The following is a 16,581-nucleotide window of genomic DNA, read 5'->3' as shown; positions in this document are numbered from 1 at the left end:
ATTGTAGGTGACACATGGTGTGTGTCAGAGGATCAATGGTGAATGTGGCCAGCAGTGGCTTGGGAAGGCTGCAGCCCTACTCAGGAGAGTGGTGGCAGCACAATGATTAGTGCTCAGGGCAGAGCTGCTCCTGGAAAGAAACCCTAGGGACAGCCAGGTTTGAGGAGAAGTTTTAATACCATTGTGGCTGGTATTGTTTCCAAGTTTCTAATGAAGACAAACCTCAGGAAAGTCAAAATTAGAGAACTGCTCAGGTCTTGACATGGAGAGGTTATGGACTGAAGCATTGTGTTACCACCTGCACAGGGACATATTATCGATATGCGGTTGTCTCAAGAGACACACTTCTGAATTTTAGTAGCCATGTGTATATCAGACCTGAGGAGGGAGAAAAAGCCAGGTTTAGGTAACTCAAAAATAGGGGTTTAGGTCATGTCTTTGCCTGTGTTTAAGTAATTTCAGTGAACAAAACCTTGAGTTATATTATACTTTATTTACCCGAATACTGCTGAATTGAATTTTGCAAGTATGAGCTGTATAGGAGCATAACTTCATAGAGGTTCTCAGATGGTTGATCTGTTTGTCAAGAATATTCTGAATGTTGTCTGCAGTTCTCTTTTGTTTTCCTTCTTGTGGAGTGTTTGGTATGAGATACATTATGAGTTTAGGCATTACACTAAAAAGCATTCATTGTAAACCAATATTTAAAGCTAAGTTTTGCTCTGATTTCTGCCACACAAAGCAAAAATGTCATCATGGAAATAGTATGAACTAAAAAATATCTGCATCTATTCCTTTCAAAAAAGAAAAAAACACAACATAATCTGCATGTGAACAATTTATGAACACGGTGCATCCAAGGGTATCCCTTTGGTCTAGTATTTCCATATTTGCAAATTGTACACAAGTAATATTGTCCTTGTGTTCTACTTGAAAGAGTAACATGATAGGTAATAAATATCTCTAATAATTTATTGCTTTTACTCTCAAAATTTGCAGAAAGACACAGTGTTTTGATATTTTGGTTTTTTGTACAGAAATTAAAAACACTGAGAATATGGTGCTAGCTGCAAGTATATGACCTGTTGTAAGATCTATTAAATAAATCCAAAGCTATTTCTTGTTTGTGATCACAGCTTTATATACCAGACATTGACAAAATATGCAGAATGTACAGAGAACAGTACAAGCTAATCACCAACTTTGGCTGTCAGAATTTTTTGCTCTGGAACATAGGTGATTATGATTCAGCATAAAAGGCAGCTGCAAGCCATTCAATACTGTCTTTCATTGGAAGGGATAAGAAATGATCATCCAGCCTTCTAAATTACACACCTTCTTTCTAACTTTGCCAAGATTCATTTCTGCCTTCTCTTTCAACCTTTGTTAAAAAAGAAAAAAAGAAATTTAATGATACTATTCTCATTATACAGCTATCAGTTACATAAAATATCTTTGTTTAGAGGCCTAATAAAATTGGTCATATAAAGAGGAAATGAGATTTTGAATGTAAAACGAAGCTGACAGTGCTCTTCTATTACTATGGTCTTATTAGGAAAAATTCTCTGACATCTGTTTATCCCCTGCAGCCAACCTTGTATTCAGAACACAGTAATTGATTCACAGCATCCACTGGGGATCTAACTGGCTCACTTTTCCACACTGCACTACACAGGTATCTCTGCAGCTAATTCTGAATGTACATCTACATCGTTATCTCCTGGTGAACTGTGACCCGAAACACTTTGGAGGCCCAGATGAAAGTGCTTCCTCACCCCTCCAGTGCTGAGGGTGCAGGCGTTTCTGCAGCGCAGCAATTCACCCAGGACACCCAATCACAACCAGCCCCTTTGAAGCCCCGCTCAGCTGGGAGACCATGAATGATTCATGGCTTCTCTACACACACTAAAGGGGGAAGAGCAAAGCTAGTGTGTATTATTCAGGACTGCATCCTCAATAAGCCTCCATGTTCAGCAAATTGCTACAACGTTTTTCTGCTTAGTCCTCACCTGTACACAACATCTCTTTCTGTGCATAACCTTCTCATTTTAACAAAGATAGGCTGATTATCTAGGAGGCCGTGGTAATTAACATCAGTAAAAATAAAGAAGTCCAGTGTCAGTGCACAAAGCCAATGTTCAAAGGATTATAAGGAAATTATAGTAGACCAGACAATACTAGTTTTACAATGGTTGAACTACCATTTTTTTGTTTACCCACTTCCATTTCCACGACATCATAGGTTCATTTGGAACCCAGTTTAATTGTGGGCTTCAGACTCTGTACATACGTTATTTGTTTGATGAAAGACTATTAACTCCCGTTCAAGATATCACAGAATCTGATATTTGCAATTAATAGCTGCAAAAGAACCACTGAATTTTCAGGTATTCGGGTAGTAAAGTCAGACATCAGTTCTCGAACTGCATCTCTTAAAAGGTTCTTTTCTTATATTCCCACTCTCAGAAAGATTTCCAGAACAAAAGATAATTATGGCTTAAATAATAAATTCTATCTTTGCATTCAAATACCTCATTATGCACCTGTGCGGATAGGATCACAAGACAGCCAACACCCACTAGTTCTTCCGTACTGTTCACCCTGCTGAGGGTGAATAGATCCTTCTGAGGTCACAAGTTCATAACCCTTTTCCTTAAAGGTAAAATTCAGAAAGGGGCAAAGACAAAAGGTAAGTTATTTCCCATTGTCATCTTCATCGCTGGCATACAGATGAGGTAGCACAGCTAAACCTCACTCATGAGAGAATAATGTAAGTGCTGAGAAAGTAGAGAATTTAACTGCCATTGTTACATTCCAACTTCTCAAGATTCATGCCTTCAGAGATCACATGGTTCTCATCATCAATTTTTCTTGTTTTCAAGGGCAATAATGATTAGATTAATGAATTAGGTGAACACAAATCTACAGGTCAAAAACCCAGGGGATCTAGGTGCGATGGTTGAGAGCGGCTGAACATGAGCCAGCACATGCTCAGATGGCCAACAAGGCCAGTGACATCCCAGCCTGTATCAGCAATGGTGTGGTCAGCAGGACCAGGGCAGGGATTGTGCCCCTGTACTCGGCACTGGTGAGACCACATCTGACTGCTATGTCCAGTTCAGGGCCCCTCAGCTCAGGGAGGACTTGAGGTGCTGGAGTAAGTCCAGAAAAGTTCAATGAAGCTGATGAATTGTCTGGAGCACAAGCCTTACTGCAGCTGAGGGACCTGGGGTTGCTTAGCCTGGAGAAAAGAAGGCCCAAGGGGTGACCTTATTGCTCTCTACAGCTACCTGAAAGGAGGGTGTAGCCAGGTGGGGGTCAGTCTCTTCTCCCAGGTAACCAGTGACAGGACAAACTATGCCAGGGGAGGTTTAGGTTGAGTATTATGAAGAATTTCTTCACAGAAAGGGTGATTGGGCATTGGAACAGACTGCCCAGGGAGGTGGTGGGGTCATTGTCCTTGTCATTAAATGCTGGAGGTGTTTAGGGAAAGATGGAACGTGGTGCTTAGTGCCATGGTGTAGCTCACAGGGGGGCGTTCGGTCATAGTTTGGAAGTCAATGATCTCAGAGGTCTTTGGCAGCCTAATTGATTATGTGATTCTGTGACTTAAGAGGGCTTTATTGTAAGGCTTATGATGCACTTGATTCGAGGTCCTAAAAACAGGATCCACCACAAAGGAAACAGCCTGATAGGTCTGAACTTCCTAGCAGAGAGGTAGCCACAGTTACTTATCTTTAATCATGAGAGAAAGGAAGAGGAGCTGTTTATAGCCACTCAGGAGCAGCAAATTTCAGGGAAAGACTGCCTTACCTGTGAAATCTAGTCTCACTAGGTTAGGGAGATGGGTTCCTTGCTGTTATTCCTTATGGCTTTGTGAAGCCTGTACTTTATACTGTTGGCCAACTTCAGTAGAAGCTAAGAGCTCTTGGAAGCAGGAATTTTGGATGGAAAGTTCTCATTTACCTGAAGAATTAGCCACAGAAATGAAGCGCATCACCTCTACCCCATGAAAGGAATCTCCTTAATCCACTCAGATGAACAGAAACCACAATTAAAAGAAGAATTTGCAGTGAATGAAGAAGTACTTCCTTTGCTGTCCTGTTACAATTAACAAACTCAGAAAATGGGCAGGTTGCCAGAAAGACCCTATTCCTTAGCACTTTTTTACCAAATAATGGTCTCTAGTGCAACATGTAGGGCTTTGGCATGACTTTTCTGAGGTCCTTAACTCTACTTTTCCAGGATACAGAGAGGATGGTTAGTTATGGTTTCTGTGTGTTCCACATGCAGACAATATACTTACTCTCAATTTGCAATCCTGCATGTTAATGAATTTTTTTCCAATAATGTTGTACAGAAAAGAATTTTTTTCCAATAATGTTGCTCACTTTTAAGTATTTCCAACTAACACCATTAAGTTCATCTTTTGAAAAACAGTTAAAATGGTTAGAATCACATTGAAGGATAAGCTCATTGAGCTTTTTTATAGTAATCATTAGAGATTCTTTTATTTTAAAAATAGTTTTTTATAGTAATCATTTGGAGTTTTTAAACAATTAGTGAAACAAGAAGAATTACTAAAGGACAATGACTAAACAGAGGAATACACTATACCAAAACAAGGAGTAGCCAAGGCACACTGCAATTCAGTAGGAACTGTACATATATAATTTTATATATAATTATATATTATTGTACACATACATGCAAACATATATATGAAATGGTTATATGTGCAAGAGGCTCTTTGTAGCCAAAGCTGAAAGTACCAAAGAAAAGGCTGTGACAGTCATCTAGGATTCATTGGCTGAATGTCCTTAGTGTAGGGAGATATAGCTTTGGTCCTTGCCAATGCCTCCCTGGCTGCAAAATACCTCTGATCCAAAAAGGGCAAATCTCTGTCTCCTGCTGGGCTAACCTATGATTGTTGATTAGGCATCCTAATCCCAAAATGTGCATGGAAAAATATTCCTTCAACTCCCTTTATATTAATGGCTGTCTAGAAGAGATGTGTGATTAGGGCAGTTTTTCAGTCCCAATATTGTTGTATAAGTCACCTCTGTGTCCAAACTTGGCTCTTCTGTTAGACACAGGGTAAGAGTCAAGACAAGTTCTCACAGTCTGTCAATGGCCATTGCAAGGTGCCGTTCCTATGCATTATTTAGAGAAAATGTGCCTAATTTAGACATTTGAATAGTATCTAAGGGCTAGACAACCAATGACTAGGCAATGCAGCACTCAGCTCTGAAGGGTCGAACCCCAAATTTTGTATGTAATTTTAAGACTCAAAGGCTTGTGTCTCTGTCAAATAAGATAGACATCCAAGCAGTAGCTAGGAGCTGAGCTGGGATTTAAATTGATTGATCAAATGAATTGATCAAGTGTTAGCTCCTGAGACAGGTATCCGAATGTAAATTACAACTCATTTCTTGAACACTGGATTGTTAAAACTGTTTCTAATTTTTTCAGCTAAATACACAGGGAATTACAGTGTATTCTGTTATCTAAACATTAATATTAAGAATATTTCAATTCAGATTTCTGTAATCTCTAGCCCCTAAATTAATAATTAATTTTACTCTATAATTTTACTTTATGGTGGGTCTATAACTTTGATGGCACAAATTGCTAAACCTGAAGTTTAAAGAACTGAATTAGGTACAGCTTTATCGACCAGTTTAATAATACCCATAAGACAATATTTTGCTTAAAAACACAATTAAACTGATTTTCTAAATTATATAATTGCTTCATTAATCAATCATTTCAGAATTTCCAACAGAAAAATCTTTTGTCTGAGAAAAAAATGCCTTTACTGATTTGTAAAATTACACCTTCCCTAAGAAATGTTGTGTTTTAATTGCTCTTTGTGACTAGCTGGATATCCTTTCCAGTTGTCATTTGCAGTATATAAAATTGCTAAATTTTTCTACAAAGTCAAACTTTTTTTTCTCATTCTTCAGTAACATGCAGAACACACAAAACATCTCCAGTCATTAAACTGGTGGAAATAGTAATAAGAATAATACCAAAGACAATTATATTAATGAAAATGTGAAATTATTTCGCAGATTATAGCACACAGAAAAATAGTTTCAGAATCAAATTAAGGATGTAGACACAATCCACCTCTTATTTACACCCGACTTCCTCAGGTCTTCATTTCTATACCCCTGGCTTTCAACTCAGAGAGTAAAAGAAATATTAGATCTCTCTAACTATAGATAGATCTATAGATAGATGAGAGAGAAAATCTAAAGTTTCCACTTTTTATATTTTAATTTTTATTGGTTTATATTTGCATGTTTAGCAAAAAAAGTGTCAATATTCCCTTATATGTTAGATCTGCAATTTAGCAAATAGCCTTATGCATATGTTCACAGTTATTTAAACAATTAAGTGCAGGACTTAGTTAATATGTGGATACATATGCTGAGATTATTCTTCTGTAAATTTTCTGACTACAGCGTATGGATCTGTAGTGACCCTGGGTTCCCTTTTGCACCATTTCAAAGAAATGGGGATTTCTAGCCTGCAATTCATCTGAATTGTTTCAGATGTCTCCTTCTGTTGAGATGCTCCTATCCCTAGTCACAGTGTCAGGAAAGTGATGATTTGGCTCAGATAGATATCCTTGTACAGTTCCAAATCTGTGGAACTGAGCAGGAAAATGTTTTGAGAAGGACTCTAAAAGGAGGAAGGTTACTAAGAAAGACAGCAAGGGCTGCAAGTAAAAGGAGCCAGTAAGAAAGAAAATATGTACACAAGAAAAGCATTCCAAACGCATGGAAAGCTGGAAGGAAGGTGCATCAAAGTGAGCAGTGGGTACTATATTAGAAAGCAGCATCATGAGACAGGCAGTCAGATCTAAGGAATTCAGAGCCACTAAGGTGAAACCGAAGAGCTTCAGTTCCCATCAATTTGATGGAAATGCTAAAGATGATCTAGTGAAAGAACCAGAGGAGCAAAAGCCTACTGGGGCACAAGCAGGCAAGGATTGCTGCATTTGCGTGTCACAAATGTAGAAACTCCATGGAGAAGGAACTTACAAGCATAAGAGGAAACAGTATGGGCCAGGGAGTATTATGGTATATCATACATGTGCATCCTTTCTGAAGACATCGTGGCTTGAGATTCAAGTATTCCCTCAACTGTCGCAGACATCTTTTTGTGAAAATCCTTTCTTAGGATTTTTTCCCTTCTGAGAAGCTAAGAGGCCTCAGAAACAAAATCTAAACGATGGTTATCTGCTGCTGTGGAATGCAACAGGTGGATCTGTGATTGGTCTTGTGTGGATGTTTGGATTTAGTGACCAGTCATGGCAGAGCTGGCTCTCTCTCTCTGTCTGAGCCAGCTGCCTTTGTTATCATTCTTTTCTATTCTATTCTTAGCTTAGCCAGCCTTCTGAGATGAAACTTTTCCTTCTATTCTTTTCTGGTATAGTTATAATGTAATATATATATATCATAAAATAATAAATCAAGCCTTCTGAACATGGAGTCAACATTCTTGTCTCTTCCCTCATCCAAGAACCCCTGTGAACACTGTCACACTCAACTACAATGAGTTTTAGGAGATGAAACATCTTCACTAGAAGCATTAAAAAATATTATTTGCTTCCTTCATCTTTCAACCTTACCATTCATTTTTCTCTTAAAAAATTTCCAGGCCATTTGGCACACATGATAATCTCCTGCCTCTAAGTAAATGAACAGGTTAACCAAGCCACTGAACACTGAAATATTCCTGCCTAAGCAGGCACAGTAGGGGACTCTTGGTAACAGTAACTTGTCCTTTCAGGATCAAATATGGGGAAAGGATGAATGAGAAGACACTTAGAAATATACAAGAAAGAATAGCCATTATCTGACAGAGAAAGAGAAATTCCTTGCCTGTAAAAAGTGTAAAGAAAAGTGAAAGATACTTTAAAAAATTCAGCTTATCATACATTCTTCCTGTTCTGCAAAATTTCTGAAAACAACATGCATGATTTTTAGAGTACTTAGCACACCAATCACCACACTCCTGTAAAAAGACATATGAGTGCAGACAATTGCACAAGCCATCAAAGTTTTGTGTAGGTCTTTTACTTCTCCTGCTGTCCAATTTATGCAAATAATGAACATAAGCTTCAGCTTTACACAGTTCTAGTGTGGCTTCTTAAAACTTCAATACTACCCCAATATTGCAAAATGAGCCATTTTAAATTCACTGTTCCTGTTGCATCTTTGAAGACATCTGCTCATAGCCAAAAAAATCATTAGGTGTGGAGCACCAAAAAATAATTAGGTGTGTAATTTTCCAAGGAACTACACTTTTCTTTTAACTGCATTAGTATTTAGATGGTGGAGTATTTTGCAAGCTCCATAGCTACAAAGTCAATTACATACATGAAAAATAATTTACGAATCCATAAGCAAATGGAATATTTACAAGATGCTAAATGCTGGCAGCATAAAGAATGAAAAGAAAGAAATTTTCTAGTTTTAATTTATTTAATAAAATTTTATTAATGTTTATAATTTCCAAACAAGAAAACCTATCATCTAAACAATTAAATTGATAAACATGTTAAAATACATATTTGTCTCATTTTGACAAAAGAAAATTCTGTTAAAATGAGAGCAATAAAATTCAAATGATTAAACATTGGGATAGCAAAGAAGTAAAATTCTTCAATAAATATGTAATGGGCAAAATGGCAAAGGAAAATAGATGTCATTGTTCACAAATAAATAGCAAAATCAGCAGTCAGACTTTGTAAGAAAGTCGAGTCAGGTGCGTGCAAAACTCAACCCTCTCTTCTTTAAACAAGTCTTAGTTTTACTTTTCTCTATGCCTCTTCTGGGTGCACTTTCACATTTCAGTGGAATAAGGAATGATTTCACACAGCACTAGGTAAAAGTTCATCTTTGGGAAAGTATATGAAGGAAACTTCAGAACATTTGAAGTATGGGAATTAGTGCTTCTAACTCTGAACCTAGGTACTAAAGCCAAAGAAGGAAAAAACTCCATAATATTGATTTTTCTTCAGAGAAAAGAAGAGTAGCTGGGTTTCTACTGATCCTTATCTGCTGAGCTCTCCTTTTCTGGGGCTACACCTGTGTACAATATCCAGGCTGTGAGCTTTATCAGGTCAAGCTTTTAGGAACAGTGAATTCATATAATGTTCAGGGACCTGTTCTATGTACCCCTGCTAATAGTCTATCCTCTTATAGAGGACTTTCCTTGTTATTAATTAATCTCAATACTTAGCCTTTCAAAAACATCAGAGTGAGGATGATCTCTCTTGGTCCATACACACTCATTTTTTATTAGCTGTGCCTGTGAACTGCAATAAAATTATCCCTGTCCAGCTGCAAGTGAGTTAACTCCAGAGCTAAGCACAGGGAAACCATGTTGGTGCATTGCTGCATCGTTGAGACATGGGTTTGGCCAAGGGGTTACACTGATTTGTATGTGTCCTGCCTTTGGGGCTTGCTGGTGCTTTGCTCCAAATGCACCATCCCACTGAGAATTAGCCAGAGTTTCCATGGACAAACACCCCTAGAAAACACTCTTAGGAGCACAAGCTGATTATCCAGGTTCCCCTTACAGGGACCCCTGTAGTGGTAGTTACAGTGAGAGCAGTCAGATCACACGGGGCTGCAGTAGAAGTTCAGTGAGGCCACAGCCTTTAGGAGGGACATCCTTTGGAAGCAGAAATGGAAAAATTGTAATATTTATAAATATTAAATCAAAGTTTAATATGTCTATCCCCTATCAATTAAAACCAAAGAGACCGTGAGGCATAATGTTGTACTTACAATATTGATCACTTCAGGAATATTTTTGATAACCCAAATTTGAAATCAAGGGTTTAATTTATGGCCAGTGAAACACGACTAAATTGTTCAAAAGAAAGAGTGTCCTGAAGGCTAAACTCCTCAGGAATTTCATCATTAAAAGTCTCTTAGACATATGAAAATCATTTAGATAAGGACCTTACAGATTTTTCCTACTTCTGAAAGTATCTCTTTAAGAGATCTACACTTAATTTTATTAATTTGGAGACGAAAGAAAACAGGCAGATGCATAACACTGACATCTTTATAAAATATTTAACAAAGATATCTGTCAAGGTTTTCTCTATTTTTTTTTTTTTCACACCATAAAATTCCATCTACTACTTGACATAAAACAACAAGCAGGATCTGATCTAAGCCAAACAGGAAGAGCATATCAGGTCTCCAGAAATTACTCTAGTAGAGAAAAAAACCCTTTTCTGACTTTCACACTTGTGAGATAAGAGTATTGGTAACTTCTCACCAGATAAACAGTCGTTTTTAAGTGTGATGGTGTTCACAGGGGTTTTCAGTTGAGGGAAGAGATGAGAATGTTGACTCCATGTTCAGAAGGCTTGATTTATTATTTTATGATATATATATTACATTATAACTATACTGGAAAAGAATAGAAGGAAGTTTCATCTCAGAAGGCTAGCTAAGCTAAGAATAGAATGGAATGAAAACAAAGGTCTGTGGCTTGGACAGAGAGAGAGTGAGCCAGCTCTGACGTGACTGGTCACTAAATCCAAACATCCACACAAGACCAATCACGGATCCACCTGTTTCATTCCACAGCAGCAGATAACCATTGTTTACATTTTGTTTCTGAGGCCTCTTAGCTTCTCAGAAGGGAAAAAATCCTAAGAAAGGATTTTCACAAAAAGATGTCTACGACATTTAAGCATTCTTGTCCCCTTTCTTTCACTAGGTTTAGCTTTTATCTGTGCAATCAAACAGGACTCAGCTGAAAATTCATTAGTGTTCAGAATGGGCCTGATTTCTCTGAACGAAAGCAATTTCAAAGACAAAGAACAAATTGGGATAATTATAGGCAGTCTTGATGGAGAAAAGCTGAATGGCTCTAGCTGAGTTTTCTCTTCTAATACACAGGAATATTTTCAAAACCTGTTACCTGGAATGAGTCAAGGCATGTGAGTCTGTATAATTAAAAGGCAAAGGAACCAAGTAGAGGGTTAATCTATCAGTCTTTCCTAGCAAACTGTTCACTTGATAGGAAAGAATGGATCTTTTTCAGAAGAAAGCCTTAGAAATTTGCACTTATTCAAATTCTCTTATGGGAGGATTTATTGTATTCAAAAATTACCCCAATACATACAAATTATATAAAAAGAAATATAAAATGTATCCTTCCAAGCACATAACCATGCACATATACATGCAAATATATTTTTTTAACCAGATATATGTTGGTGTAAGATCAGTTAGCCATTTTCTTTACTAGTTCTTACCACTGCACATTAAATGTTTGCGACTTAGAGCCACATAAGAAAATGAAATCTATACCAAAAACACCCCTGCAAAAACCAGTAGCTCAGATATACAATCAAGTCACTATGTCTCTACTTTTACCTGCATTAGCCTTAAAGGTTGCCAAGCAAAATTTCACATACTATAGGCTAAGTTTTTTAAATCTCTTGACTTCATGCATCATTGATGTGGTACTTAAATCTATTACGTCCCACTCTCAGAAGTCGTGCTCTGATTAAACAAACTTCTCCATGACCTGAAAACCGAAGGCAATCCTGCAGTAATGGGTCTTCTTCAGTAAAAAAGCTATAATGCCTCCTAATCAATGGGCCAAAGCCTAGAAAAGGCAAAAAGGATTATTCATTCAAACTGAATGGAAGCAATGAACAGACACAGTGCTAGAGCCACTTCCCTGGGAGTCATGCTTCTGCCATATATAGATTCAATTCCATGCCTTGATAGAGGACATTTCAATAGAACCAATAAGTGCAGGCATCTTAGAACAGAAGCTGCTCTTTTCTCCTCTTCACACACCATCCAACATTGTCACGTGTTACATTATCATAAACATCTGCTTTTGGAGTCTGTTGCATGTGATGCTTAATTATTTTGTCATTTACTAAATTTATACCATGCACAGAGGGTTTTCATCCTAACTACCTAATATTAATTTGAAGTCATTTGTCTTAAGTATCATTGCAGGGAGGATTTTGGATAATACACCATGTTGAAGCAAACTGTTTGAAAACGCTATCAAACTCACCAAAGGAATTGCAGGTTCATTATAAACTTGCTTGCTTTCTGTACATTCCTGTAAGAAACTTCTCCAAAGATTTACTAGTGCCAATGCAAGAATATATTGGAATTTGCATGCTGTAATAAGATTAAATGTGCCTGTTACTTTAGCACTGTATAGCAAGAAAGACTGTTACAGAACTCTTTGATCAAGTGCTAACAAATGATATCTCTCACTGCTTCACATAAAATGTGCACTATGTTTATTCTTTGCTTGATTTGTGCAAGAAAACCTGGATGCCTTTTGCACAACTTGCAAGAAGAAATTACAGTAAAATGCATGGTATCTGCTGCAACCACCAAGGCATAATGGTTTATCCCACTGCCTTTGCAAAATTAATGCAGACCTGCATAAACTTAGTTCCCATAAAACCTCTCTCTAACCTGCGAGGAACAAAATCTTACTCCAAATTAGTTTATACTGTTGATAATACCACGAAGTCCACATACCAGAAAATCATGTGACTGGGTCAGTGTGCGTCTGAGCCTCATTAAAACTAAGGAGCCATTTTTATGTATAATGAACAATTAACTTTATGCAAAATTCCTACTATGTGTACTTGCCTTGAGGCATTGTTTGTTATAAAAGACAAAACAAAAATTGGGGTCTTGATCTGTCAAAGTGCTGAGAAACTCAACTACTCTTGAATTCAATGCATGTTCAGTACCTTCCACTCTTGTTTAATTCAATGTCAGTTTAAGGTACTCAGCTTATCCACGAGGTTCTTGGACACCTGGGGTTTGGGCGCTGTTGTTCTCCAACTCTGCAGTGTCACTTCTTATACATCTCACACAGACAATGCTCTCCTTAAAAAAAGCAAAGTCTGCCAGTGCCAGCCATGCTGGATCAGGCCCTTTTGGAGTTTCCCCCCCCCCCCCCGATGTCATGAATTTTGAAACACTAAGAACATTAAACTGTTTTAATTTGTCCATGATCTTTATGCCAAGCCATAGGAAGTTGCTGCCTTACAGTGATTCCTATCACATTTTGTAGTGCCTTATAACAAGAATACTGAAATATATGAATCTTTTTCTTAAACATTGTTAATAAAATATTAAATTGTATATTAAAATTTTCAGAACGATATTCTCCTGTCTTGAACTAATTTATAGAGGAAATAAAATAAATTTTTCTGAACTTACAGTGATTTAACCCTGATTTATATTAATATAGGATATGTTGAATGGAAGGGAAACACATTTATGTTTATACAGTTCATAATTCCATTATCGATATATCTTTACATAATTTAGAACAATGAATCACAATAATTTTCCATGCAATAAAAATAAAAGTCCCAAGCCTCTTTTATGTTTATTGCATCTGCTTGCAGTGTTACCTTGATTTTTCATGCTGAAGTACCTTCTGATTGTTTTCTTTTATGATTTTGTTTTTCATCTTTCACTCTATTTATCTGCTCTCTTTTTGCTCAGATGTACAGCCTGAAAACACAACTCTAAAATCTGACTCTTTCAGCTTTGGTCAAATTAACACACTGCCACTACATCTGACCTGTTACAAAGAGTTCCTTAATTTTCCCTTTACTAAAATTTCAAATAGCTAGCTGTCAACACAATGCATTTCCATTTGTCCACTACATAATAGCCAATTAAAAAAATGTGTTTAACCCTGCTGCTAGGAAAATGGATCAGCAAACATGGAAAAGAAAATATAAAGCAAGGGAGAACAGTTTTTAAAGCAATGAAATGTGTTTACAAGTGTCTGAATTCAAATTTTATCCTGCAACTTTACAACCAAGTGGATAGATTTGCCATACTGGTCACTCACTTTCAAACTAGTACAAACTAGAGAATCCCAGCTTAATGTTACTGGTTTTGGTTTTCCCCCTTATGAAGTGTCTCGTCCTTTAAAAAAATTTAATATGAAAAATATTGGCTTGGTGTTATAGTGAATTTTTATGAATATCTGTCTTTGTATACATCTTGCCCTTACTTGCCAGACAAACACAAATGAATACTAATCTTCTGTCTGATTTTCTTTTGGGCTCTGGTTACTCTATAGTTTATTTTAAACATCATTCTAAAGGACTAATTCAAAGATTCCTTTTTAATACATTTTTATTGCAGTTATTTGAAAGGAAATATAATTGCCAGCAAACTAAAAAGCAAAGATGTAATACAAATGGCATTTTGATCTGGAGGAGGAAAGCAGAACCAAGCCAGATTATATCTTTTTGGGTTACATTTGTAGGTGGTTTCAAAGAACTTCCAAAATAACTGTGGTTCTTCTCATCTGCTTTTTTGTTTTCATTTTATATTGTACCTGATTTTTTCACTTTCTTTGGAGAGGATATGTTTTGATATTGCCATCTCTCAGATTTTTTCCTTTCTTTCTCTGTTTAAATGTGAGAGAGTGTGTTGTATGTCCATTTCTTGTGGTTTATTTTTCCTTAGAGTATTCCCAAGACTATGCACTGACAGATCCTGGTATCCAAGGGGGAGTCTACTCACAGGATTAAAGGCGAGAACCTCAATTAGACTATCTCTGATTTCTTCAGATGTTTTTTCTAATCTTTTAATATGGGATTAAAGTCTGCTAGAACCTAGCTTGCTTTTTTCTTAGCTAAGGTCTTTGTTGCAATGCAAGCTAGAGATATTTCTTTCACCTTATGGAAAAAAAGAAAAAAAAAGGGAAGTAGAAAGGGAATGGAAAAAAAAAAAAAGCTTGTCTCTTTTTCCTAATTTGGAGTCATTCTAGTCCAGATGAGGATAATGAACTTTTGTCAGCTCTTATGTGATACTGCGTACAAAATAGCTTGATAAGCAATGTGAAGCATACACACGCTTCCCAATGATCCGCAGGAAAACTCCCTCAGAGACTGATTAGCCCATGCTTGTCACAAGTAGGGGAGATAATTATGGGGGCTTAACAGTCTATATGGTGGATCTTTTGAGAGGAGAAGGGTAGATCTAAGACTGTCTCATGGATCAACTGTAATTTTTAATATTACAGATAACGTGTGTGGTTTTTTTAGTATATCCCTGGAGCCCGGGTAGTGACTCTTCCCATAGAGTGACATCATATTACTTTCCAAGAAGATAAAAATTGTTCAAATTAGATTATCCCTAATTAGTATAATCTTATGAACCATTCTGAAAAGTTTATTGCACCCATGCTGGCAGTCTCTGATTCCATATTGAGAGCTTCTTATTGCTAATCCTTAACCGTGGAATTGAATTCACGGTACATAAAAGTAATGTTGTTGTATTTCTTCATTTAATAAACTCCACATTGTACTCTCATTCCAAAGTTAATAGCTATTTTTATCAATCTCTGTATATCAGGTAACAAAATATTTCAACATTTTTTAAAGTATAGACTGTGTCATTCTAGCAGTAATTTGCATTCATTAAATTCATATGTTTGTTAAGCAGAGATGGCAAGAGATTGGGGGAGGGGAGTTTTAGCAAATGTTCTTTACTCTTGTTTATGAACACAGACATCCTGTGAACACTCAGTCCTCTGTATGTGTATTGAGACACTAAGCAGAGCAGTGTGAAACATAACCACACTCCTGCTGCCTCATCTGCTTTCATTGATTACAGTGGTGTTTGTGGATGCTCCATCATCCAAAAACAAAGATACAATTTTCCCATCAGACAGGTGTGAGTATTTTGCTGAAGTAGCTTTTCTTGTTAGAAGGGCGTAGAGGTTTGACACCTCTATCACCTCACAAAACCTTTTTGACATTTGACTCTTAACTGCACAACCAAGTAATTTTACATTCCTTCCAGTACAGCTTTCATCAAGGCGATATCCCACACCCAGTATTTCCTTTTGATATCCTGCCTAAATTTTTCTCACCCTTCCCACCACGTTTTTGTGTATGAGTTTGTGGGGTTGCCAGCCCACTCACCTGGGCTGCATTGCTGCAGTTGCTGCACTGTTATTATGTGGTCAGAGCAAAGCAGCTGCTCACACATTCCCAGAGTGCCAAATCAGAAGAACTCATAGGATATGCAGCTTTCACTGGAGGCTCTGTCCTCGTGGCACAGGTTAGCCCTCACTGCACAGCAGGCATGAGCTTTGCTCTGCTCAACTATGTGCAGCCCTTCTATAAAAAATATACAGCAAATTAGATTAACAGCAATTTTTTTCCTCTGCTTCACTTTCTGAAGGGTATTCAGAGCCTGTGGTTGTTGAGAACAAAGCTAAAGTCTCAAAAGGTATGCAGGCTTCTACAAACAGCCCCTTAGCAACATTCTGGGGAGATCCCAATCACCAGTAAATTGAAGTAACTGTGTTAAATTTAGTGAAGGTTTCACTGACTCTGTCGGGAGGTTTGACCCTCTATACTGCATGTGCGTTTCTGTTTCAAGCTAAGAAAACTCCATGTCTACAATTTCAAATTTTGTTTGACCTCTTCTTTGCAGACAGAACTGAAATGGTACTTTGTCTTCCTCTCAGGGTGATGACCTAGAGGGTGAAGTCTCTTTCATTTGCATG

This window comes from Molothrus aeneus, chromosome 2 (assembly GCF_037042795.1).
Source record: "Molothrus aeneus isolate 106 chromosome 2, BPBGC_Maene_1.0, whole genome shotgun sequence".
Classification (NCBI taxonomy): domain Eukaryota; kingdom Metazoa; phylum Chordata; class Aves; order Passeriformes; family Icteridae; genus Molothrus; species Molothrus aeneus.
This window is presented reverse-complemented; position numbering follows the sequence as displayed.